Source organism: Aethalodelphis obliquidens, unplaced genomic scaffold (genome assembly GCF_003676395.1).
Source record: "Aethalodelphis obliquidens isolate GAN/ISIS:26980383/991018 unplaced genomic scaffold, ASM367639v1 scaffold7, whole genome shotgun sequence".
Taxonomy (NCBI): domain Eukaryota; kingdom Metazoa; phylum Chordata; class Mammalia; order Artiodactyla; family Delphinidae; genus Aethalodelphis; species Aethalodelphis obliquidens.
Window position 1 is genome coordinate 58,632,687 of NW_020837951.1, and position 26,080 is coordinate 58,658,766.

The 26,080-nt window shown below is 37.1% G+C and overlaps 1 pseudogene; it reads left to right on the forward strand.

Moving 5' to 3' along the window:
* Nucleotides 1-8,210: 8,210 nt before the first annotated feature.
* Nucleotides 8,211-10,028, forward strand: LOC113620126 (nucleosome assembly protein 1-like 1 pseudogene; annotated as a pseudogene).
* Nucleotides 10,029-26,080: the final 16,052 nt, after the last annotated feature.

Here is a 26,080-nt window from a genome sequence, read left to right on the forward strand (position 1 = left end):
TGATCAAGTGGGATTCATCCCAGTGATGCAAGGATTCTTCAATATACGCAAATCAATCAATGTGATACACCATATTAACAAATTGAAGAAAAAAAACATGTGATCATCACAACAGATGCAGAAGAAGCTTTTGAAAAAATTCAACACCCATTATTGATAAAAACTCTCCAAAAAGTGGGCATAGAGGGGACCTACCTCAACATAATAAAGGCCTTATATGACAAACCCACAGCAAACATCATACTCAATGGTGAAAAACTGAAAGCATTTCCTCTAAGATCAGAAATAAGACAAGGATGTCCACTCTCACCACTATTGTTCAAAATACTTTTGGAAGTCCAAGCCACAGCAATCAGAGAAGAAAAAGAAATAAAAGGAATACAATTGGAAAAGAAGAAGTAGAACTGTGACTGTTTGCAGATGACATGATACTATACATAGAGAATCCTAAAAATGCCACCAGAAAACTACTAGAGCTAATCAATGAATCTGGTAAAGTTGCAGGATACAAAATTAATGCACAGAAATCTCTTGCATTCCTATACACTAATGATGAAATATGTGAAAGAGAAATTAAGGACACACTCTCTTTTACCATTGCAACAAAAAGAATAAAATACCTAGGAATAAACCTACCTAAGGAGACAAAAAACCTGTATGCAGAAAACTATAAGACACTGTTGAACCTAATTAAAGGTGATACCAACAGATGGAGAGATATACCATGTTCTTGGATTGGAAGAATCAATATTGTGAAAATGACTATACTACCCAAAGGAATCTACAGATTCAATACAATCCCTATCAAATTACCAATGGCCTTTTTTACAGCATTAGAACAAAAAATCTAAAAATTTGTATGGAGACACAAAAGACCCTGAATAGCCAAAGCAGTCTTGAGGGAAAAAAAAACGAATCTGGACGAATCAGACTCCCTGACTTCAGACTATACTACAAAGCTACAGCAATCAAGAGAATATGGCACTGGCACAAAAACAGAAACATAGATCAATGGAACAGGATAGAAAGCCCAGAGATAAACCCACACACCTCTGGTCAACTAATCTATGGCAAAGGAGGCAAGGAACTACAATGGAGAAAAGTCAGTCTCTTCAGTAAGTGGTGCTGGGAAAACTGGATAGCTACATGTAAAAGAATGAAATTAGAACACTCCCTAACACCATACACAAAAATAAACTCAAAATGGATTAGAGACCTAAATGTAAGGCCAGACACTATCAAACTCTTAGAGGAAAACATAGGAAGAACACTCTTTGACATAAATCACAGCAAGATCTTTTTTGATCCACCTCCTAGAGTAATGGAAATAAAAACAAAAATAAACAAATGGGACCTAGTGAAACTTAAAAGCTTTTGCACAGCAAAGGAAACTACAAACAGTACGAAAAGACAACCCTCAGAATGGGAGAAAATATTTACAAACAAATCAACAGACAAAGGATTAATCTCCAAAATATATAAACAGCTCATGCAGCTTGATATTAAAAAAAAACAAAGAACCCAATCCAAAAATGGGCAGAAGACCTAAGTAGACATTTCTCCAAAGAGGACATATAGATGGCCAAGAGGCACAGGAAAAGCTGCTCAACATCACTAATTATTAGAGAAATGCAAATCAAAACTACAATGAGGTATCACCTCACACCAGTTAGAATGGGTATCATCAGAAAATCTAAAAAACAAATGCTGGAGAGGGTGTGGAGAAAACGGAACCCTCTTGCACTGTTGGTGGGAATGTAAATTGATACAGCCACTGTGGAGAACAGAATGCATGTTCCTTAAAAATCTAAAAATAAAATTATCATATGACTCAGCAATCCCACTACTGGGTATATTCCCAGAGAAAACCGTAATTCAAAAAGACACATGCACCCCAGTGTTCATTGCAGCACTATTTACAATAGCCAGGCCATGGAAGCCATCTAAATGCCCATTGACAGACGAATGGATAAAGAAGCTGTGGTACATATACACAATGGAATATTACTCAGCCATAAAAAGGAACACAATTGGGTCATTTGTAGAGATGTGGATGAATCTAGAGACTGTCATACAGAGTGAAGTGAGTCAGAAAGAGAAAAACAAATATCGTATATTAAAGCATATATGTGGAACCTAGAAAAATGGTACAGATGAACCAGTTTGCAGGGCAGAAATTGAGACACAGATGTAGAGGACAAATGTATGGATACCAAGGAGGGAAAGTGGCGGGGGGTGGTGGTGGCGGTGGGATGAATTGGGCAATTGGGATTGACATGTATGCACTGATGTGTATAAAATGGATGACTAATAAGAACCTGATGTTTAAAAAAATAAAGTAAAATTCAAAAAATTAAAAAAAAAATGTCCAAAATGTTATCTATTAAAACTATGCTATGGTCCCACCTTTGAACTCGGCTCCCCTCCTCAGATTTAACCACTATTAACTGATATTTTATGTCCTTATGGAAATTTCCTTTGCATATGCAGCTATGTGTTTGTGTGTGTAAATGCGTGTGTGTATATAGCCTTCAAACAATATTAAATTTGTACCTTTAATTTTTGTTTACATAACAATATATCTTAGAGATCTCTTCATATACGCATGTTTGAATTTACCACATTCTGTTTCACAGCTACAGAGTTTCTGGACTGTAAAACTGTAATATATCTCATCAGTTCATTACTGATGAGTAGGTGGTTTCTAGATTTTGGCTATTACAATAGTTCAATAAATAGTTTTAATGCCAAAAAAAAATGAAATTGAATACATTGTCAAGGTGATGTGTCAAGGTGATGCTATTAAAGATTAACTGACTGACATAACTGGGACATTAGTTTTCTTTTTAAATTAGGATCACTTCCAGAATGGCATCAAGTGAACTGAACTGTGGCCTCCACACAAACTCTCCACTTAAGAAGTCTCAAAGACAGAAATATTCTAAATCTATGGGCATGGAATATTGAACTTCTTGCTGGCTCATACCATCCATTGAGAATACTAGAGAATGGAAACATCATATGATGGTGGTTTTAACATGGAAATGTTCAGTTTAGTCCAGAATTCATACTGCTCATTACACATTCAACAAACATATTGATCATCTCAAGCTAGTTACTAGAGAAAGAAAAAAGTTGCTTCTCTCAAGAAACCTAGGAGCCTAAAGACTGATTTCTGTCTCATATGCCACTCTCTCTAACGATTTGCCTTTATCTCTCCCACTGGATTATTATGACCTGTATAAACTATTATAAGACCCAGAATGCATACTAAATCCTTAAATGCCTTTCCAAGAGTTTCCTGTAGTTAAGTGCCAGTCCTCCTGTCCTCACTCCCTACCCCCAGCTATGGATGTGGCCTTAGTCTGTTTTTAGAAAATATAAGTGTCCAAATTCTGTATATCAGGACCCTACCCCCATGCCCACAGCTGAAATGACTAAGGATGAGCACCTAGCCCAAGGTTGACAATTTGTGAGCTGAATAACAGCACCTGGTGTGGCTTTGAGCAAAAGCTTTGTCCAATATGGACAAGGATGATTGGTTAGGTCAGTCACATACTTTCTCTGGGGAATTTGAACCAATGTGGGGGAAAACTGACAGTGGAAAGCAGAAGCAAAAAGAGATTGAGGAAAGATAGTACACAGGAACTACAGGGCAGCAGAAGCTCTGAATAAAGACACTATGACAGGGCTTCCCTGGTGGCGCAGTGGTTGAGAGTCCGCCTGCCGATGCAGGGGACACGGGTTCGTGCCCTGGTCCGGGAAGATCCCACATGCCGCGGAGCAGCTGGGCCTGTGAGCCATGGCCGCTGAGCCTGTGTGTCCGGAGCCCGTACACCAAAACGGGAGAAAAAAAAAGAGGGAGCGGCCCGCCAACAGAAAAAAAAAAAAAAAAAAAAAAAAAGACACTATGACATAGGAGAGAAGAGAAATAATAAAATACAGTCATTGTGGCTGAAGTGATATACAGAGAGAAAGATAAACTCATTTTTTCCCCTACTCATATCAGAGCTGCAAATTTCTGAAAAAGCAAAAGAAAAACAAAAACAAAAACAAAAACCCTGACTTCCATTATCTCTGAGTTGGCTATGCAGCTGCTCCTGGATTTCTGTGGTATTTCTCCACTGTAGTCTTCTAATAAATATCCATTATTTAAGGTGAACTTAGTGAGTCTCTGTCCCTTTCAATTGAAAGAGCCTAAAATATTTCATTATGACAAATGTGCAAAATATTTACAAAGTGCCCTAATTAGTTACCAAAGCAGACTTCAGGTCCTTGACCCTGAAGAGCTGGTAATATAACAGTTAGAATGTACCTAAAGGAAAAGATAAATCATAAATAATAAATGTATAGATATACACATAATCCATGTTTGATGATTTTTCAATGATCTGTAGATATACAGACACACATATAAATCCATAGATAAATACAAGAACAAGGATCACTGTGATATGTTCCTAAGTGCAGCAGCTATTCTAACCCTGCATGCCTGGTGGGAAATGTTTTCCCATATGGAAATGTGCATGGTATTTCAAGGAGGAAGAACTCAGAGCCAGCACTGAAATATGAGAAATTATAGATAAAAGTTTTCAAGGAAAGTATGAGAGAATTTTAATTGAGTGCCAGCTAAGATGCTGACATTACATCAGAGCTCATCACGTATATGATCTTATGTAATCCTTACAAAAAACTCTGGGAAGTTTTATATTATAAATTATAAAAATAAGAAAATTGAGACTCAGGGAGTTTGAAGTAACTTCTCTAAACTCAAGTTTGAAATTGAAATTCATTACTTTCTGGCTCTAAAGTCCATATTCCTTTCATCTTACCAATATGCCTGCTCTTCATTCAACATAATCATCTGACGTCAAAAAGAACATAATAACCTCATTCCCACTAGAGCCCTTGAGTCCTGATGCTTGTGCCCTTACTCTTCGCCTGAAAGTTCTAGAAAGGAAATTCTTGCTAAATTGTAAGTGTTGTCAAGGAAGGGACTGCCTTCACTTAATAAAGTGGGGTCTGTCATGCAGTAGGTGGTCAACAAATATTTGTTGAACAAATGCTTTAAAAGAACTTTACAAACATTATCACAGATTACCCCAAACCAACCTTGGCTATCCAAACGCACCTTTGCTGGGTTCACTGCGTTTGCAAAAAAAATAAATAAAGGTGGTTTTTATTTTATTACTTTTTAATTTTTTAAAAACTCTTTATGGGAGGCAAACTCATTTAGAAGTTAAGCCTGTGGGCTTTGGAGACAGTGTCTGTATTTGAAACCTGACTTCCACTTCACAGCTGTATTACCTTAAGTTCCTTAATCAGTTTCCTAAACTGTAAAGGTTAATAATAGATGATAGGTTTGGTGCGAATATTAAATTAGTTAATACTATGAAATATTTAGAACAGTGCCAGGAAATGGATAAACAGTAAATAAATGTGAGCGATTTTAAGGGACCTCAGGGAGTTTTCATTTAATACCACTTCTATACCTTACCTCCTAGGAAACGGCAGGCCTTTCTCAGATCATTTGTGACTTACCAGGGGAGTTGACTGTAATATGAATCCTGTAATATGACTGTGTTCATATGTCAGGGGTGGTGGTGTGCGTGAGGGGTATTCCTATCTTGAAGGACCTCACACTAATTAACAAATAGCCTACTTTTGAAAAGGGGCCTTCTGTAAATGGTCTGTTCATTAATTATTTTGGCTTTGTGAACCATATAGATTCTGTAGCAACTACTCTACTCTGCTGTTGTACTGTGCAAACAGTCACAGGCAACAGGTAAACAAATGAGTGTGGCTGTGTTCCAATAAAACTTTATTGACAGAAACAGGCAGTGGGCCAGATTTGGCCCAAGAGCCAAAATTTGCTGACTTCTTCTGTAGACAATGGTGGGTGCAGTGTTCAGAAAATGAGTACACTGCTGGGACAATGGCTTCCCAGATGCACCTTGAATATTACGATTTAATCAGGGGAAGATCATTTAAACTTTATGACAAAAGTTTCTCATTTGTGAATTGGAATAAATGTCCCATGATACTCCTTTAAGATTAAGACTCTACTAAGTCTTAGTATGCAAAGGCCTGAAATCCCATGTAGCAAAACCAAAATTAAGATTCCTAACTTTTCTACTTATCTTATTCTAAATGGAATCTTGCTTTTCCCACTTAGATTTTCTTTCCCCAACTTGCCTGACAGATGATTTGGAGATTTTATAATGAGATTTAATTAGAAAAGGGGCAAGGCAGGAGGATAAGATGGACATGTTTGCCAGGGCTGGAGAAAATAGTTTTCTGTAAGTTTCAAAGTGAGAAATGAGGGAATATCTATAATATGTAATATAGTATAATATAATATAATATAATATGTGAGAAAAGTAGAAAGGAAATAAAGTAGTGATGCTGTGTGTAAGAGAAAAGTTTATTTTGAATTGTTTTTCAACAGCGAGCTCTGTGTCTTTAACTGGAGCATCATTCTGTGACTGGACCACATGGGTAATGGCTTCTCAAATATTACACATTTGTAGTCAGTCTAGTACAACCCTAGAGTGAGAAGTGAAGATAGATGACAATGTTACTTAGGTTGAAGTGGCTGTCATTGTGATTTTTATAAGCCTGTGTTTTGGTAGAGGGGCAGTAGCTTCACATAGAACAATAATAGTTAGCAGCCTGGCACTTTTATATAAACTCAAAAAACATTTCCATCTTCTTAAGTGGGGTAATAGTAATGATGGCTCTTGAACAAAGACCATATCCTTACTCAAAACATCACTGATTTCAAATTGCATCCTTCCAAGTTGAGTCACTGCATACTTGAAATAGTACTTTATGTGTTTTTGATATCTTATCCCATTGACAATACTGAGAATTTCAATTTTTTTTCTTATTAATATCAGCATATTTTTCTGGAGTTCTACATTTCTGATAGACTACAATCACAATCTAATTAAGTCTTATTAAAACTTTATCCATTAAAAAAATACATTGTTAGTCTTGCATATTATTTCTAAGACTTCAGAAGGCTTCTTGGTAGCTCCAATATGCTCATTTGTCCTACCAAGATTAAAAATGGTTCTTATCTCCAGAGTCTACTCTCAAAACTGCTCTTTATGGTAATAGTCCTATTCAGCATCTATAACAGTGCCTAACATACTTAATAAATATCTGTGGAATGAATAATTAAATGAATAGTCATGGAGAATGACACAGATATACACCTGCATGTGACAAATACTAAACTTGTACAAATTCCCAGTCATAAGAAAACTAAACAAAACCTAACAAAACAAGTCAGTGGAATAATTTATGATCCATTGGAAAACTGAGCTTTCTTTCAGGCTTGGGACAAATGGGATGTTGCTTACTTTCAGGATTAGTCTAGGTATCATTTACCATCACGCTTAAAAATCAGTTGGGTTTTGTGTGAAGTGTGGGAATAAGATTCACTGAAAACCCTAAGTTAAAATATTCTTTTTCTTCCCCCTTATCTAACTAATGACACCTTCTATCTGCAAGGATTACATAAGGGTTATTGAGTGTCTCTGCAACCTTCTTTTCTCTCAGCTCACCTTTGGAATTCTCCAGTTAGAAAGTAATGATTCCTTACAACATTTGCTCTTAAATTAAACTTTTATTTGCCATGGGGAAGGTTAATAGTGTTTTGGGTAAAAAAAAAAAGCAAAATAAAAACAACACACTAGGCTCACCATTGTCACAAACATGCTAAAGTTAAACCATTATCATGTTCTCCTACTTCTCAGAAATAATGCACCTTTTTCAAACACCAATGGTATTGTCTATTGCAGGGCAAAGGTCTTCTCTAAGGTAATACTGCTGGGAACTAAAACAGACACAGATATTGAAATGGTGATACCTTATTCATGACCATATGCTGCTACTGATTTTTGCATCAAGGCATTTATCAATTTATTCCTTTTTTTCTTCTTGTTTCAACAGACTCATACTATTATTATTAAAAGTAAAACATGTAATAGGAAGATGAATAAGTAATCTAATATTCACTGATTGATATATTCAGCAGCTACTATATTACTTTTACCCTGTATAGACATGAGAAATGCATTCATAATAAAATATGATTGAAAAATTAAGTGTAGCTTTTTTTAGCGCCACCTGCTCGCCGCATCGCCTTCTGCTCCTCCCGCCGCCGCCCTGACTCACTGCCTGCGCAGCTCCGGCCGCCTGGCTCCCTGTGCTAGCAACTGATATTTGGCGTTCATACAACATGGCAGACATCGACAACAAAGAACAGTCTGAACTTGATCAAGATTTGGAGGATGTTGAAGAAGTTGAAGAAGAAGAAACTGGTGAAGAAACAAAAATCAAAGCACGTCAGCTGACTGTTCAGATGATGCAAAATCCTCAGATCCTTGCAGCCCTTCAAGAAAGACCTGATGGTCTGGTAGAAACACCAACAGGATACACTGAAAGCTTGTCTCAGGTAGTAAAAGACGTGTGAATGCTCTCAAAAACCTTCAAGCTAAATGTGCACAGATAGAAGCCAAGTTCTATGAGGAAGTTCATGATATTGAAAGAAAGTATGCTGTTCTCTATCAACCTCTATTCGATAAGTGATTTGAGATCATTAATGCCATTTATGAACCTACAGAAGAAGAATGTGAATGGAAACCAGATGAGGAAGATGAAATTTCAGAGGAGCTAAAAGAAAAGGCCAAGATTGAAGATGAGAAAAAGGATGAAGAAAAAGAAGACCCCAAAGGAATTCCTGAATTTTGGTTGACCGTTTTTAAGAATGTTGATGTGCTCAGTGATATGGTTCAGGAACATGACGAACCTATTCTGAAGCACTTGAAAGATATTAAAGTGAAGTTCTCAGATGCTGGTCAGCCCATGAGTTTTGTCTTAGAATTTCACTTTGAACCCAATGAATACTTCACAAATGAAGTGTTGACAAAGACATAAAGGATGAGGTCAGAACCAGATGATTCTGATCCTTTTTCTTTTGATGGACCAGAAATTATGGGTTGTACAGGGTGCCAGATAGATTGGAAAAAAGGGAAGAATGTCACTTTGAAAACCATTAAGAAGAAGCAGAAACACAAGGGATGTGGGACAGTTCGTACTGTGACCAAAACAGTTTCTAATGACTCTTTCTTTAATTTTTTTGCCCCTCTTGAAGTTCCCGAGAGTGGAGATCTGGATGATGCTGCTGAAGCTATCCTTGCTGCGGACTTTGAAATTGGTCACTTTTTACGTGAGCGCATAATCCCAAGATCAGTGTTATACTTTACTGGAGAAGCTATTGACGACGATGATGATGATTATGATGAAGAAGATGAAGAAGCGGATGAGGAAGGGGAAGAAGAAGGAGATGTGGAAAATGATCCAGACTATGACCCAAAGAAGGATCAAAACCCAGCAGAGTGCCAGCAGCAGTGAAGCAGGATGTATGTGGCCTTGAGGATAACCTGCACTGTAATAGCCTAAACACAGGTATTATTTACTTATAGCCTTATGTTTTTGTATTTTCTCGGTAGACTCAAGTGTTTTTTTAAAGGAAAGGAACTGATATTTTAAAGACCAAATTTGTTCTACTTAGCATTTTAACTAGTTTTTCTGCCAGATACATTGAATGCACAAATTCTCTCACGCATGTTTGTTCATTGCTACATATTTGGTTCTTCCTGGAGTATTTTTATCTTGTAACTATTAGATTACAGTTATGAAAATGAACAGAACTGTGAAATGAACCAGATTTTTTGTCTTGCTATTTTCTTTTTCCTGAAGAACCAAAGTATTTTTTCAGCGGGTAGTTGAATGGGTTTAAGTTCACTTGCACTAGCTGTGCCTTTCATTACTTTGTTACAGAAATACAGTGACTTATACTAAGACAATTCATCATTTAAAAAACAACACTTGTCAAGACAAGTATATGGTTAAGAATTTCCAGTAAGACCACACCTGATAACTTAGATTGTTAATGGATTTTTGTATTTCAGGTGACAGTTACTATAAAGAAATCTTATTAACTAATAGTATGGTTATTGGTTACCACAGGGAGGTGAATAAAACCTAGTACTTTCAGAAAAAAAAAAAAAAAATTAAGTGTAATAGCTATTCTATTCACTTATAACTTATATGAAAAAAATTACTGGAGATACTATATATAGAACAAGTCAACAGTAGAGTGAAAAAGAATGGATCTGAAAGAAATGTAAACTTAATAAACTTATCAAGTTCATATTATGTGCAATGTGCTTCAAATATACACATGGTTAATAATTTAGAATTTACAGAGACAAATTAAAAATTATTATGCTCACTAACCATATCAATAATTCCATCAAATATAAGTGCTCTAAACACACCGATTAAAATATAGACATTTTTAGACTGGATTAAAAAATAGGACTGTACTATACGCTACTGAAAAGAAACTTACTTTAAATATAAGGACATAGCTAGATTAAAAGTGCAGAAAAAGATATATCCTTCAAACACCCAAAAGAAAGTGGCTAGTTTTAATATCAGACAAAGTAGGTTTCAAAACACTGTAAAGAGAGACATTACATAGTGATAAATGGGTCAAACTACCAAGAAAATATAACAATACTAAATGTGTAAGCATCTAATAGAGCTTCAAAATACATGAAGCAAAAACTAATAGAAGTAAAAGGAGAATTAGATAGATTTGCAATTATAGTTGGAGACTTCAACACTCTTTGCTCAACAATTGATAGAACAAGGAGACAGAAATCATCAAGTATACAGGAGATATGAAAAACACTATTAAACAACTTGACCTATAAATTGTTATTTATAGAACACTCCACCAATAACCACAGAATACTTATTATTTTCAAGTGCACAAGAAATTTTAACCACAATTGACTCTATCTTGGGCAATAAAACGAGCCTTAAAAATGTAAAAGAATAGAAATTATGTAAAGAATGTTTTCTTCCTATAATATACTAATGTAGAAATCAATATATGTATTTTTTAATCTAGAAAATTCCCCAGTATTTGGAAATTAAGCCACACATTTCCAAGTGAACCCATGGATGAAATAGAAGTCATAAGGGAAATTAGAAGCATTTTGAATCGAATAAAATTGAAAACGCAACAAATCAAAATTTGTTGGGTGTAGTTAAAGAAATATGTAGAAGGAAATTTATATAATTAAATTCTTATATTAGAAGAGAAGAAAGACTCAAATCAATTATCTAATCTTATCTTCCATCTTACAAAACTGGAAAGAGAAAAGCAAGCAAAAGGAAGGAAATAATAAAGATAAGAGCAGAAATAAATAATGTGGAAAACAGGTAAACGATACAGAAATCAATAAAACCACTTCCAAGTCATTCAGAGATAACTGCCGGCAAAGGGGTGTAGAGAGAGGTGGCCTTCAGCCATTTGGCATTCACCAGCATGTAGGCCAGATCTGCTCCAAGAACCTAATCACCATCAATCAGCAAGATAACAACTTACCCTCTCATTGATTCAGAGCTGAAACATTCACTTTCCCACCAAGATTGCTCATTACATAGATACTTTAGCCCATGTGGAAAACATTTTCTTAAATATATAGACTACAATAGTTTTACAATATAATCATACATGGAAGTTACCTATCATAAGTGATTCTGATCCCACTGAACAAACTAGTATTTTTAGTGAATTAAGCTGCTGGAGATTTTCCCCTCAATTTTGGGAATGACACTCTGAAAAAAAATAAAAATGGCACAAACAATATAACTACAAAAACAATGTTTGTGAATTGCTGGATTTTTTTATCTGATGGAGTTAGCTAACTTTTTAATCTAATCAATATTATTTTCTAATGGTGTTTTACTCTCTGACACAATTTGAGCAAAAGGGCTTAGGAGAAGTCTTTTAGTCACTTATTTTCATTGGAGGAGAGCTGTTTGTTTCATTGTACCAACTTCATGGACAGCATAATGATACTGTATAAATTGTCTCAAGCCAATGTCTTTTAAAAGAGATTCATCAGACCTCTGCTTAAGTTAGAAGAATCTTGGTTAGTCATTTTGGATTAAAAGAAAGCATGGAATAAATAAATAAATATGTGATTAACTTATAAAAGTTAAATGAAAATGTATTATTTTAAATAAAATGTTCATAATTGTTGTTTTAAATTTCATAAAAATAGCATAAAAAAACTTTGATTTGAGTAGTTATTTTCTTTAACACATCCTCTCCACTTCTGCAAAAAAACAAAAACAGAAAAACAAGAAAAAAGAATGACAATGAAGCTACTTTAATTTTTGCAGGTGTTGAAACTTTCCATTTGAAAATGTTCTCCACAACACAAAGCCATCTCTGTTCAGAAATCGATTTTGATAGTACAAAAGCAACTCTGACCAACAGAGAGAGCAGGGCTTAGCAAATTGTTTTGTAAAGGGCTAAACAGTAAATATTTTAGGCTTTGCAGGTGAAGGAGAAAAGAATTTGCTACCCCAAAATATGCCTCTTTGGCATAAAGATTATTTTAGGCTGGTTATTTTTAAGAAACTCCAACACAGGAGAACCTTTGAAAACCAGTACAAGTTATCCTTTGGTAAGAGACATTTACATTTATAAAGGAAATCAGCATATGTAAGGGTGTCTCCCTCTCACTACCAAGAAGAGGATGACCAGATCTCTAGAAACCCTTATCAATGCAGAAGACATTCAGGATTTAAATCTGCATAACAAACATATCATTGTTTACTTTGCCTGAAAACCCCTTAACTTCCACCCCCATACCCATACCAGCATCTTTCTTTTGTCTTTAGCTGGAGATGGTATTTAAGGTGATGTCTTGGGCCATTTTGGGGAGTTACTCAGTTTTCTTGGATCTCTCCCATATATACAGGAGGTATACATGTTATTAAACTTATGTTTGTTTTTCTCCTGTTAATCTTTTATTACAGGGAGGTCTCAGCCGAGAACCTAGAAGGGTAGAGGGAAAATTATTTTTTTTCCATACTGTGTCTGTCACAAGTACTCAACTCTGCTGTTGTGACATCAAAGCACCCAGATACTAAATAAATTAGCTTGGTTGTGTTCCAATAAAACTTTATTTATGGGTATTGAAATTTGAAATTCATAAAATTTTCATATACCATGATTATTCTTTTGAATTTTCTCCCCAAACATTAAAAAATGTAAAACCCATTCTTAGCTCACAGACTGTACAAACACAGGTGGCAAGGTAGATTTGGCCAATAGACCATAGTGTGCCAATTACAGAGATGGATGATAAAGTCTTTGTTTACATATATATACACACACACACACACACACACACACACACACACACACACATACATACACACACACCAATGGAATATATATATATTCCATTCCTACTCAGGTAGGTGTTTTGTGAAGGCTGTTTGGTGGTAATAAGGTAATAAAGTTTGTAAAACAGTTATTTCTAAAGATACTCAAGCCCTCTGTCATTTTCACTGAAGGCCACTGCTGTCAGCTAAAACAAGAACCATTTTGGATAGTATCTTATTAGGGCCTGAAAATAAGAATAGAAACTTGAAGATAATCTTTCATGGTGAATTGCATTGAATGACTTGGTGCTCAGTGTCTCTTTATTTACTTTCTGCCTCACTGACAACGAACCTCAAAGCCCACTTAGTCGTTCCTTTGTTTATTCCATCATTCCCCATTAAATGCCAGGTACTTTCCTAAGCACTGGGGAAACAGTAAGTTAGACACGATTCCCGAAATGAAAGAACTCATAACAGCATTGAGACAAACAAACTAATAGCTGGATTTCACTGTGCCAAGTGTGAGATACGAGAAGAGAATCCCCAGGACACCATGGAAGAAAAAGAATGCCTTGACAAGACAGAAAGTACGCTGGAGACCTCAGAGACACAAATCTGTTTAAGATATTTAAAGAAGAGAACACTTACTGCCAATAGCCTCAGATAACACATGTAATATTTATTATTTATGCAATAGTGTAGCAATTGCCTGCATGTATAATCATGAAATATTAGGAGTTTTAGGGTTACATCTTAGTGGTAACTCATTTGGATTCTTATATTTTTTAAAATAAATTTATTTATTTTATTTATTTATTTTTGGCTGCGTTGGGTCTTCATTGCTGTGCGCGGGCTTTCTCTAGTTGCGGCGAGTGGGGGGCTACTCTTCGTTGTGGTGCACGGGCTTCTCACTGTCGTGGCTTCTCTTGTTGCGGAGCACGGGCTCTAGGCACCCGCGCTTCAGTAGCTGTGGCTCGCGGGCTCTAGAGCGCAGGATCAGTGGTTGTGGCACATGGGCTTAGTTGCTCCTTGGCATGTGGGATCTTCTTGGACCAGGGCTCGAATCCGTGTCTCCTGCATTGGCAGGCGGATTCTTAACCACTGCACCACCAGGGAAGCCCTGGATTCTCACATTTAATTAATGAGAAAACAGTGGCCCTGAGAAGTGAGAAGTTCAAGGTCACCCAACTCTTTAGAGGTGGCATTAATTAAACTTGTAAGTTCTTCGTGCCAATGCAATATTGTTTCTTCTACACTAAGCCTTCTTCACCTCCTCCATAGCTTTTTATTGATTGTTCATTGTTTATTCTCTCTTTTCTATGCAGGTTCTCTAGTCAACTTGCAGAGCTCTTATCTTTTCCCTAATGATTCTTTAATGAGTGTAGTTGATAAAAATTGAGAAAATGAAATTGGAAATGATGCTCAAACAACATTACCTTTTTTGGATTTTCTGCTGATCTCAAGTAAAAATGCAATTACCTCAGCTCTCAGACTCAGCATGTTGTGTTCGTCATTCCAGGTTACTCCATAAATTGCAATTATCGTCATTTGTGACTCTCACAAGATTATAGGTGACTAAGTACTTCATCAGGCAAGATCAGAATTTCCCATGGCACAAAACAAAACACTTGTATAATGATCTAAGAGGGTGGATTAAACATACTGAATGAGAGAGCTACACCCTGAAAATGTTCAGGGGATTATCAGTTTAATTTTTCAAATCCATTCAACTAGAGTGAAATTGATGTGGCTCTGCTTAAGTGTCAGTACCATTTTGGGGTTTAACTTTTACATTTCTGACTTCCTGCTACTTAAGGTTTCTACCACTTTTAATGCTAAAGAGTAGGATACCAAAAGAATTCAAGTCACTGAGCAAAATCTGTGGTTGGTGGTTTAAATTGTTCATTTAAAAATAGATATATTTAAATACATGATAATGGTTCTCTCTCCTTATTTTGTCCTGAAATCTATGCTTTATCCATCCCCATAGCTCCATAGATTGGAATTTTTGTGTAGTGTTTCTTATTATCCTTGAAAATATTTCTACAGAGACAGTGTGATGTGTGTGTCTGTGTGTGTGTATGTGTATGTGGGTGTGTGAATTTATACCCTATGGGAGGCCAGTTGCCTATTTGAGAGAACATATTCCAGGGATAGCTAGCATCTTAAATCTTCTAATCAAAAGCCCACATTACAAAGGTACGCACATCAGCTACTTTATCACTAATATTCTTATTTCATATTTGCATAAGATTAGCATAATGGGTATTAGAAACTATTTTTTGCTACTGATATGAGTGACAGAAACATTATGCAGGCTTTCCTGCCCTTGTAGGAATGAGGTGTAAGAATCCAGAGACCAGGTTATCTGTATCTCTTGGAGCGGGGCCTGAGTCCAGATTCTGAAATGGTCTACTGTATACCCACTGATTCAGAACAAACTTGTTGCCATACTAAATCCTGCTGCTAGGATATCTGTTGCATATGCTTCAAGCAAATCTTTCACACAGGTGGGGTCAAAACACTAAGAAGGAGCTTACAAAATAAGTTGCAGACTTATTTTCTAATAAATGTTTGTATATATAACCAAATTCCTTCTGTTAGCCTTATTTTAGGGTAACCTGGTTATAGAAGACTTAAGAGTTTACCTGCCTCTAACTCTTGGAACTTTTATTTATCATAAGGAACCTACTAATTGTGAATGATCTATTGCCTTAGATCAGTTGGCAAGCAGGAGTTGGTGTGTGTCAGTACATATGAGCCCGTGTGTGCGTGCATACACAGAGATGCATCCACAGGAGAGTGGTGAAGTCGGAGGAATGGAGTAGGAGACAGACTGGAGCTGCCGACTGTTTATATATGGGCTTATTTGCCCTTGTCCCTTAGGTTGGAAAGTTTCTCTTCCACAAATTCTCCTGAATTTCTTACTGGTGAGCAAGTCATTTGTCTTTTGCTCCAGAGATGGTAACACGTGATTTATGACCCACACTGACCTACAGTTGTTCAGATCTCTGTCACCTCCAGGACGGATGGTTAAAATGCAGTCTACTTTAGTCTACCCTCCTTCAGCTTTATTTGTTCTTTGAAAGACCGTGCTGTGTATATTTCATGGAAAAAATCTGGTTTAAATGTTCTTCTTTCTACTTTCTATGTGTGACAAATGTTCAAGTTACTTTTCTCCCTCAAAATTTCCATCATTATTGCTTCTTTTCTTTCTTCTAATGTTGCCATGCTTCTTCCTCATGTCTTTAAAATAAAAAAGCCATTTAGTAAACAATATAATAAATACTTCTGCAAATGCTTAGGGCTTATACCATCCAACACTATTTCCAAGCCTTTAGAGTCATAGTTTTCTTGAATTATAGGTTTTCATTTGAAATCTATGTTCTTTGCATTTGTCTATATGAATTAAGCATTCTCTACTCAGAATGCTGTTTCTTGAATTTTTTTCCTCTCCCCTTTTATTTTTATTTTCTCCTCTAAACTTAGCCATGATCTTTGTCGATTAAGAGTGAAGATATACTGCGGAACCAACTGAAATCTTCGTTTGACCCAGTCCAGAGTAAATAAATTAGTATTAATAAGAGCACTTACATGAGTTTAGATAAGCCATGCTGTGCTACAGTGACAAATAATCCATAGTAACAACAATATTATTTTTCACTCATATAAAGTCCACCCAAGGCTGAAGGACAGTCAAGGATAAATCTCTTCCAACTAGTGACTCAGGGATTGAGGCTGTGTTCAATCTTGTGGTTATGACACTTACAATACTTGGCCTATGTGGTTTCCAAGTCCATGGAAGAGACAGAAGGTGGTCTACTAGATCTTAAGTGCTTTGCCCATAAGCAACATACATTACTTTTCAGAGCACGTGGCTCAAAGCTAGTCACGGATGCCTGCTTAACTGCAAGAGGCCTCAGAGAATCAGGTGAGCAGTGACTGTCTCTGCCTAGTGTTTTCGCAGAGGAAGAGCTGTGTGAATATTGAGACCATCTGGTAAGAATGTTACTCAGAGCACTGGAACCCTGATGAATACCTAAGATGAGCATGCATCTGTTACTCAGAGCTATCCTTGTAACTAACTGGCACCTCTGCTTAGAGATATGTATGACTGGCATCTCATCAAACCAAATTCAGTTTCCACTTCCCTACCCCCACTCCTTGAGAAGGGCTAAGAAAAGGGCTCTTCTTTTATGCAGTAGTCAGCGTGTTCCTCTCCTTTCTGCAAGACTCATGACGTGGGGGTGGGGTGGGGAAGTTTTGGTGAGCTCCTTCCTTGGCAGGAAATGATGAGGGAAGTCTTCAACTGGACCTCCTTTTTTGTAAGATTGTATCCTGCTCTAGATCAGGATCTTGAGAATTTTAAAATAGTGTCTCAGTTTTGAAACCTTGCTAAGCTTGTTATACCTTACCTATATACATGTACAGATTAGCAGCGAGGTCCTTAAAAATGCAGCATCTGTGCATTTTCTTTTGAGGACTGCAGGAAGGATGAAGGAAATCTGGAATGTTGAAGATTGGTCAAGAGGATAGGCTTTTGTGTCAGTCAAGTCTAGGCTTAAATTCTCTCACTGTTGCCTATTAACCATTTGGTCTTGAGAAAGGTAATTTTTAGCCTCTCTGAATCTCTCTGAAATGGACTACAAAAATCTATCTCAGTGGTAGTTGTGAAGATGAAAAAAGAAAGTGTACATTACCAGTACATGTACTTAGCAATGCACTTAGCAGTCAATGAATTGTGGCTATCGATATAATTGTTAACTTAATAACCATAATAGTTATAGAGTAGAAGGGAAGAACTACAAAAACAAAGGAAGGAAAACAAAGGTGACAGTCTAGGCCTAAGAGATATCCCTGATTTTAGTAGTTGAAAGGTTTGCAAGAAGTTTCCTGCAAATATTAATATTTCATTAATATTAATGTTAACAAAAATATTAAGTGCAGAGCTTGAAGTTCCAGAGATTGGAGGCCTCCTCTTTTAAATATTTCTCTTGCTTGACATCTTTCCTATATTTTTCTTCATCTTATTTTGTTTAATACCAATGTCTATTTTCTCTTTGATTCTCAAAGGGCTATAAATCTTTGCTTGAGGGATGATAGTACGTGTATTGTTCTGTCTATGGTATCCTAACATTCTGTCCTTGGTCCTTTCTCCATTTCATTCACTCTCCATAATGATAACATCCAAGTCAAAGTCCTGGCACATCTCTCTGGGACAGTTGTTTGCCAAGGATGGTCTCCAGACCAGCATCTTCAAAATCATTTGGGAGCATGAAGGAAAAACAAATTCTTGGGCCCCACCCCAGAATCAGAAAGTCTGGCGGTTAGCCCAAGAATCTGTGTTTTCTACAAGCTCTCTAGGTGATTCCAATACACGCTGAAGTTTCAGAGCCATTGTTATAGATCACAGGTTTTCACATTTACTATGCTCCAAACGTAACTCATCTCTTCCTCCCCACTTCTGTTAATATACCCAGTTCCACTCTTTTTAGTTAAATGTCTCCTCCTTAAGACCAGTTACTCAAGCCAGAAATTTGGATTTGTCCTCTTCTCCGTACCCACCCTCCATATCAAATCACCAATCATCCAATAGCTCTCAAATACAGTTAACCCTTGAACATTATGTGGGGTTAGGGCACCGACCCTTCATGCACTCAAAAATCTGTGTATAACTTATAGTCTGCTATCCATAGCCTTGGTTCTGCATCTGCAGATTCAACCAACCGTGGATTTTATAGTACTGTAGTATTTACTATTAAAAAAAAAAATTGGGTATAAGTGAACCTGTGCAGTTCAAACCCTTGTTGTTCAAGGATCAACTATACATCCTCTTCTGTCACTCCCCACAGACCACCATCAACTCAGCCTGTATTACTGAAAGGCCTTTTTTGCTGAACCACTAATATATGCCAGGCTTTGTGAGAGGGATAGAGTTGGCAAACTCACAAGTGCAGGATAAATCCAGGCCAAGGCTAATTTTTGTAAATAAGACTTTATTAGAATACAGTCACACTCATCCATTTACAAATTGTCTGGACTTCTTTTGCACTATGACAGAGTTGAGTAGTTGCAAAAGAGACTGGACGGTCCACAAAGTCTAAAATGTTCACTATCTGGCCCCATACCTTAGAAAAGGTCTATGACCACTAAGGTAGGCACTGGGCATACATGGAGAGAAAGATGGATATCATATATGTCCTCACGGAATTTACAATCCAGCATGGAAAACCTGAAGATAAAGTGAGCTATATAGTTATCCATGTCAGGAGCATCTGACCTAGCCTAACGGGAGCGAGAAAGGCTTTCCTGGGAAAGTGTGGTGAAGCCAAGTTTCAAACGATATATGGAAACTCATCAGGCAAAGGAAAAAAGGAGAAAAGTGTCACAATCAGAGGAAACAGCTTGACATATGTACGTATGTATGTATGCATAGGTGGATGTATGTATGTAACATAATTTCTCTCAGTACTTGGCGGTGTCCTCAGTACATTCTGGTTTTCAATGTAGTTGACTATCCAATAATTATTGCTTAAAAGCCCTTGACTCTTAATCTTTACGGCAGAAACCTTCAGATCACTCCCTTCCAGGTGGTTCCCCATTGCACAGTGAGTCCTAGTTCTATAAGTGATTCGACATGACTCAGGGCAGCAGTGGGAACAATTCTGTTGAGCACGGGAGACACTCCATATTAAGACACTAAACAAATTTCTTCCTGAAAGCCCAATATACACTTTGGGAGTTGCCTGAAGTAGTGACTATCAGATTGCATTTTATAGCTGCTACCAAGTGACCTGGATAGAGAAATATTGGCGTAACAATTGTGCCCTAGGATCTGTGGCAAAATATGTATGCACCACTGGTTTTTCAAGATAAATCTCATGCAAGATCTGAAATGGTTTTGGTTACATGTTCCTCTTTTCCCGTTAAATATTCTTTTCCTCTTTGTAGAGACACTAGGGGAAAACATTTAAAAATTCACAAGCTCAAGAAAATATATCTGAAATAATTATAGAGCATTTACTTTTCTTTTTTTAATTGTATGATACTAAATTAAAAAAAATATTTCCTCTCTCCACCAAAGATGGGCACTTTAGAAGTACTTTTCCTCTTTTTTCTTGGAGAAAAAAAAAAAAAAAATGTGCAAAAACGGGGCTCCAGGCCACTGTCGCTGAGAGTTGAGACTCCCAACAATTTGAGACCAGCATCATTTTCTCCTCATTTTGCTATAACCTTATCTGCTTTTACTGCTGCTCTACCATCTCAGGTAAAACACATATCTCATTCTCTTTTCTGCCTACAAAGCCAAGCTGGAATAATTCCACCTGTTTTGTGGCTGGCGCTGATCCTTTTTGGCATGAAAAATGGAAACACTGGGACAGTTAAAGCACTGTCTACATTTCCAGCATCTCGCTGGGTGCCCTCCTCTTGCTAATAACCCGCTCCTGTCCAAATGGTACATTTTCACTTTAGGCAGGGATGTCTTGGGATGGCTGTTTTAGAGGTAGAAGTAGGTAGGGGATCTGAGAGACTTCTTAATTTCCCCCTCGTCTCCAACTTCTAGATTCCTCATGAATCAGATCATTGCCTGCTCACTGCCTGCTTGCCTGCACAGCCTGCTTCCTTAATCACTGGCATTACTTTCAATCTTGTTGCAGATGTAGCTGATTAAAAACACTGGTCTTGAGAAAATTCTCTTTCTTGAAAGTCAGTGCTTGCAGGAGATCAGGACTACTTATATTGTAAGGCACTCCCTTCAAAGCCTCTGGTGGCTTTACTCTCTTGACTGATGCAAACCTCAACTAATTCTCTTTATCCAGATAATCCACTTGCTTCCAGCATTCATCAAATGGCAAAATGAAAAGCTTTTAAGAAAGAGAATAAATGTGCAGGCTTAAAATCACATAGAGTTTTAGTCTTAATAGAACGCTGAAAAAAGTTTTTTGAGGAAATCAGACGTCTGAATCTTAGGTCCAATGAGATAACTTAAAAGCAGAAAAAATCCAAGAGACCATACCAGATATGTTTTGTACCTCCTGAATTGCTTTAGCAGGAGTTTGGATCACAAACTTTTGATGAGGGAAAAGAAATGTGTTTTTTCTCTCAGATAAGATGACCGTAAAGCAAACTCCCCCTATCTGAGCCCTGCTCCTTCCCTTAACTTGCATGGAATTCTCTGTTGCACGAGTTCTCTATTTGATGTTTAAATTGAATTCATTAGATATTCAATGCACAGCGACCACACACAAGGTACTAACAAATACTGACAGGGTTGTTCTGAGTTAGGACCAGAAAACCAAAAGATTCAAAGTCTGTCTTTTCCCTGATTCAATCACTCTTATAGCATAGGGCGAAAGAAAACATGGTGAGTAAAGGGATGGTTTTGAAGCAGTGACATCCAGGACTCCAGTTCCAAACTTACAGAATTAATAGATTTCCGAGACTATCTATAAGATACATGATTGGGAAGTGGTGTACATCATGCTTTTCCATGTGATACTCTGTGTTAGGGGTGACATGTAGAATGATACTACAAAAGTCTTACTATTGCGGCCAGGATACCACCAGGAATATCAAGTATCTCCCAAGCACATTTAAAAAGTAGCATAGCAATTCTTTCACACTTTGAAAACTTCTGACCAAGAGAGTGAAAACAAAGCTTCAGTTTTCCTTCTGAATGACAGTATACTATGGTTAGGTATCAACTGACTTAGTATTCACCAAAAACAAGGTCTGATATTTGGAGCAAGACAATATGAGAAGAAAAGACTATTCAGGGTGTGAGCTAGCAGGCTTCTTTCCCAGGTTTACACTGTACGAACGGGCTATTTCAGACAAGGGGAATAAAATGGTGAGAATCATTGTAAGAAAGCAAACAGGAGAGCTGTAACCAACAGCCCACCGGCATGAACTGTCAAAACACAAACTCTCACCTGAAGCTTACTCAATGCAAACCAAATGAGCAGACCACAGGTCAGTTATGTTCCCTATAAGGTCTGATGCAGATCACTGGGGTTTCTACGGACTGGTGTGGGTGCACACGGGTGGGTGTTGATGGCTAACCATTTGAAACGAGTGCCTGCTTGTGTGCCCCGTTATTTGATAGCTTCATAATGAAACAATGAATCTGCTAAGTTATAAAGCGACAAGGGTCGTCTTTATAAGGCTTGGCCTGGGAAAGGCCTCATGCACAGGGAGACTCCTACTCAGGGCTTGTCGGAGATAGAAACCCTCAGGGGGAGCCTTTGGTCCTATAGGTGGGCACACTTCAAAAATATTTGAATAAAGGACGTGGGTAAGCTGATTTCTTCTTGGCGAAATCTTTCTTAACCACATCAATGGCAGGAGGATTTTCATTTCTCCAAACCGCAATCTATGATCTATGTATATGTGTTGGAGCAACATCTCATCATCCATTCCTGGTGATAAACGATGCTTGACTTGCCTTCCTTCCCCTACAAAGATTACAAGGCACTCCCTGATCAAGAATTTTACCTGCTCCAAAAAATAATGGAAAATCAATGTAAACCTTTTGCCTTGTTTTCAGTGTAGCTAGGTGGGTGGTTGGCTTTAGGGGGAGATGACTTTGACATGACTCCCTGTCTTATATCTTGGACACAACCCAAAAGCTGTGCTCTGAATGACCATGTGAAGTGCTACCTTTCTTCTGACTGGAGGCCCTTGTGCAGATTATGGGGCATTTAGTGGAATATTTCCCTCCTGAATTTGAATTTAAACTCTACTAAGTTCAAGGATCAGCATTGTTCTCAGTAGACTGTGTGGTTACAAAGTGGTCTCTCTACATCTCATGTTGACTTTGGAGAGGACCAGATTTAGGGTGACCAAACCTAGCTTGGATTGCTGTCGTGGGCTGAGGTGTAGAAAGATCACCTTCCTTACTCATGGTCTGTGATATCGTTTCAGGCTAAATGGCTTTTAGACTATAGGAAATGCATTGCTGGTGGCTATTCTACTTTGCTGATTCCCTGAAGGGAGGAAGTGTGACGGTGGTGAAGAGTGAAGAAGGAGGTCTTCAGGGGAGGAAAACAAGTATAGAAATTGGGATATATTCCTGTGAGTAGAGGGTGTCATTTGGGATGCTTTTCTCTTTGATTTTGGGAACAATCTTACATTGCAAGTAATTATTTCCATATTTAAACATATTTTAGCAAAGTCTGATGCAGCTAAAAATCTTTTATTGATTTAATTTTTGGAGGAGGGAGGTGATGATCTTCAAGTCATCCTTCTGATTTTACTTTAAAAGTTACTTGTACAGAAGATGCTCTCCTATGCCCAGAGAAGGAGGTTCTTCAATCATGTCTTAAGACTGTGTGCTTTTCATTCATAGCATTTGCCATGAATTATAGTATGTGTTTGTGGTTATATAATTAATCCAGAGGCACAGTCTGATCAATGTTGGCTCCCCAGTACTTAGCGCAACGCCTGATACAGAGTAGAAATTCATTAGATATCTGTCAAATAAATGATTAATGCCCCAGAGGGGGAGTCAGAGTGGTGTGAGAAGAGCTTAAGATGGGAGGAACAGGACAGATGTGACAACTGAAAAATGAAGGACAATGCCTGGACACAGAGTAGAAACTTTGAAGTTAATTTTGTTCCTCATGAATTTTTAGCATGTTATAGGTAAGTGGAATCTGATCTAAAATTAGTATCTTTTTTCCGACCAAGAGCTCAGGAAATTGAGTTTTTTTTTTTTTGTTTTTTTTTTTTTTTTCCAGGATGTGCTCAACTTATATTCAAGTAATTAATTGTTGAGTATAAAAGGACTTAAATTTGTAAAACGTAGCTCCATTGTGCCTTAATACTTTCCTTAACATCTTGTTTTGATTATTAATTTACCATTTTAATAACTTATAACACACATTGTTCTTAAGCATAATAAAATGATTGAAAGGAAATGATGTACATGAAATAGAGACATCCCACCAAACACTATGCATGGAAGCTATTTAAAATTTATTTTGTAATTGAGAATTGTGCTAAATACGTTGCCCACCCCCACTGCAGAGTTGGTGAGCAAACTGGGCAGCCAAATCTTTTCTTATCCAATTAGCTTTATCTCTGTACATGCCTAGACACACACTGCACCATAGTCATTGAATACAAGTTTCCTGAATAAACAAATAAATGAAAGAAAGGATCCCTAGGTTTTCCTAGAATAAAATTAACTTGAGAGAAAATTGATTTTAGTATTAACGTGTTGAGAAAAAAAAACAAAAGTCTTTTACAGCTTGAAACTAACTGTAATGTCATAGGTAGTGATATTTTCAGAAATAATGAGACTATCATTTGTTCCATTGCCTGATAAACTAGATTGATGCACTGCCTTGAATATAACGGTACAGGTAAAGAAAAGAAAGAAACAAGAATGGACACAGGTTTTGTAGCATCTTAAGTTTATACAGTGTGGAGGTCCTTTTGGTTAGAAAAATAATTTTTAAAATTACAACTATAAATTTAGGTACAAGTCCTCTTAGATGAGGCCTTGCAAGAGAGGGACCTTCACTGACTTCAGGCCAAATCTTCCTCTGGCACCTAAACCAGAGAATCATCCACACTTGTGTCTTTTGGTCATTGCAGAAGTCAAACAACAATTGTTACAGCCTTTGACAGTGGCTCTGCAGGATTTGAAAGCTGAAAGACACCATAAAACTATTTAAATATGTTTTCAGCAGAAATAACATAGTAAAAATACTGTCTCAATTATTACCATGACCAAATGATCTCCCTGAGAATACATGGCAAGCTTGATCCCAGAACAACAGGGATTCACAGGTTGAGTGAACAGATGCAATCCAGTTAGCCCCACTTAAATGACCATTTTCTGCAGAAGTTAAAGTGGAAATAGAAAAATCCTGCCTGATTTCACACTGGACGTGCTGTGATTTAGTACCCAGCAACTTTTTAGTCTGGCTTTCTATCTACCTTCCAGGAATGTCCGTTTTTATTCTCTATGTCAAGAATCTAAGCAGCTATCTCTACTGGGCGGCACAATGCAAAGAGACTAGATTCTTCAGCTTTGCTCATATCCTCCCACCTTTATAAATAAATTGAGAATAAAGCTATTAAATGCGTAAAGATGCAACCTCCTTCTGTTGAGACAACAGAGTTGAGCTGGTGGCCTGAAAGATACTTGCAAACATGGGAAGCTGTTCATTGAATTAATAAGGTGATCAGAAAGCAGTGAGCTCTCAATATACCATGTCCTTTTTATTTTTTTTAAGTTTTCATAATTTTGATTCCAGATGATCAATGAAGGATGACACACTAATTCTACCTTAAAATAAATGATGAGAACACTTTATTTTTTAATAAAACACAAACTCAACACTCCCATAACTCTTTTTTTTTTAATTTTTGGTGCTGGTTATATGTAGTTCTGCTAAATGTCAGAGAATGTTACAATGCAGAACAAAAACAATGCTGAAGCACCAGTTCACTGCCTCTCCCCATGCCCTTAGGAACAAGCATGTATTTCAACTTCTGACAAAAGTTATGCACATGAAATCACACTCTAGTTTATCCCATAGTTACAAAGGAAAGCCAGTGGGCCTAAAACTGGCATAGTGGATATGGACATTATACCTCTAAGAAAGATATTAAAGTTCACATATTTCTAAGTCACGTGGAAAGACTAAGACACTGAAATTAAATAGTGATGTAAAACCAGACAAATAGAAAAAATGGAATCTATCTAAGCTAAAGCACACCTTGGAAAAAGTAAATTGACTCATGTACAGATATTGGTTTATGTAGGCATTTTGTCTAAAAGGCAGGGTCAGGGGAGGGA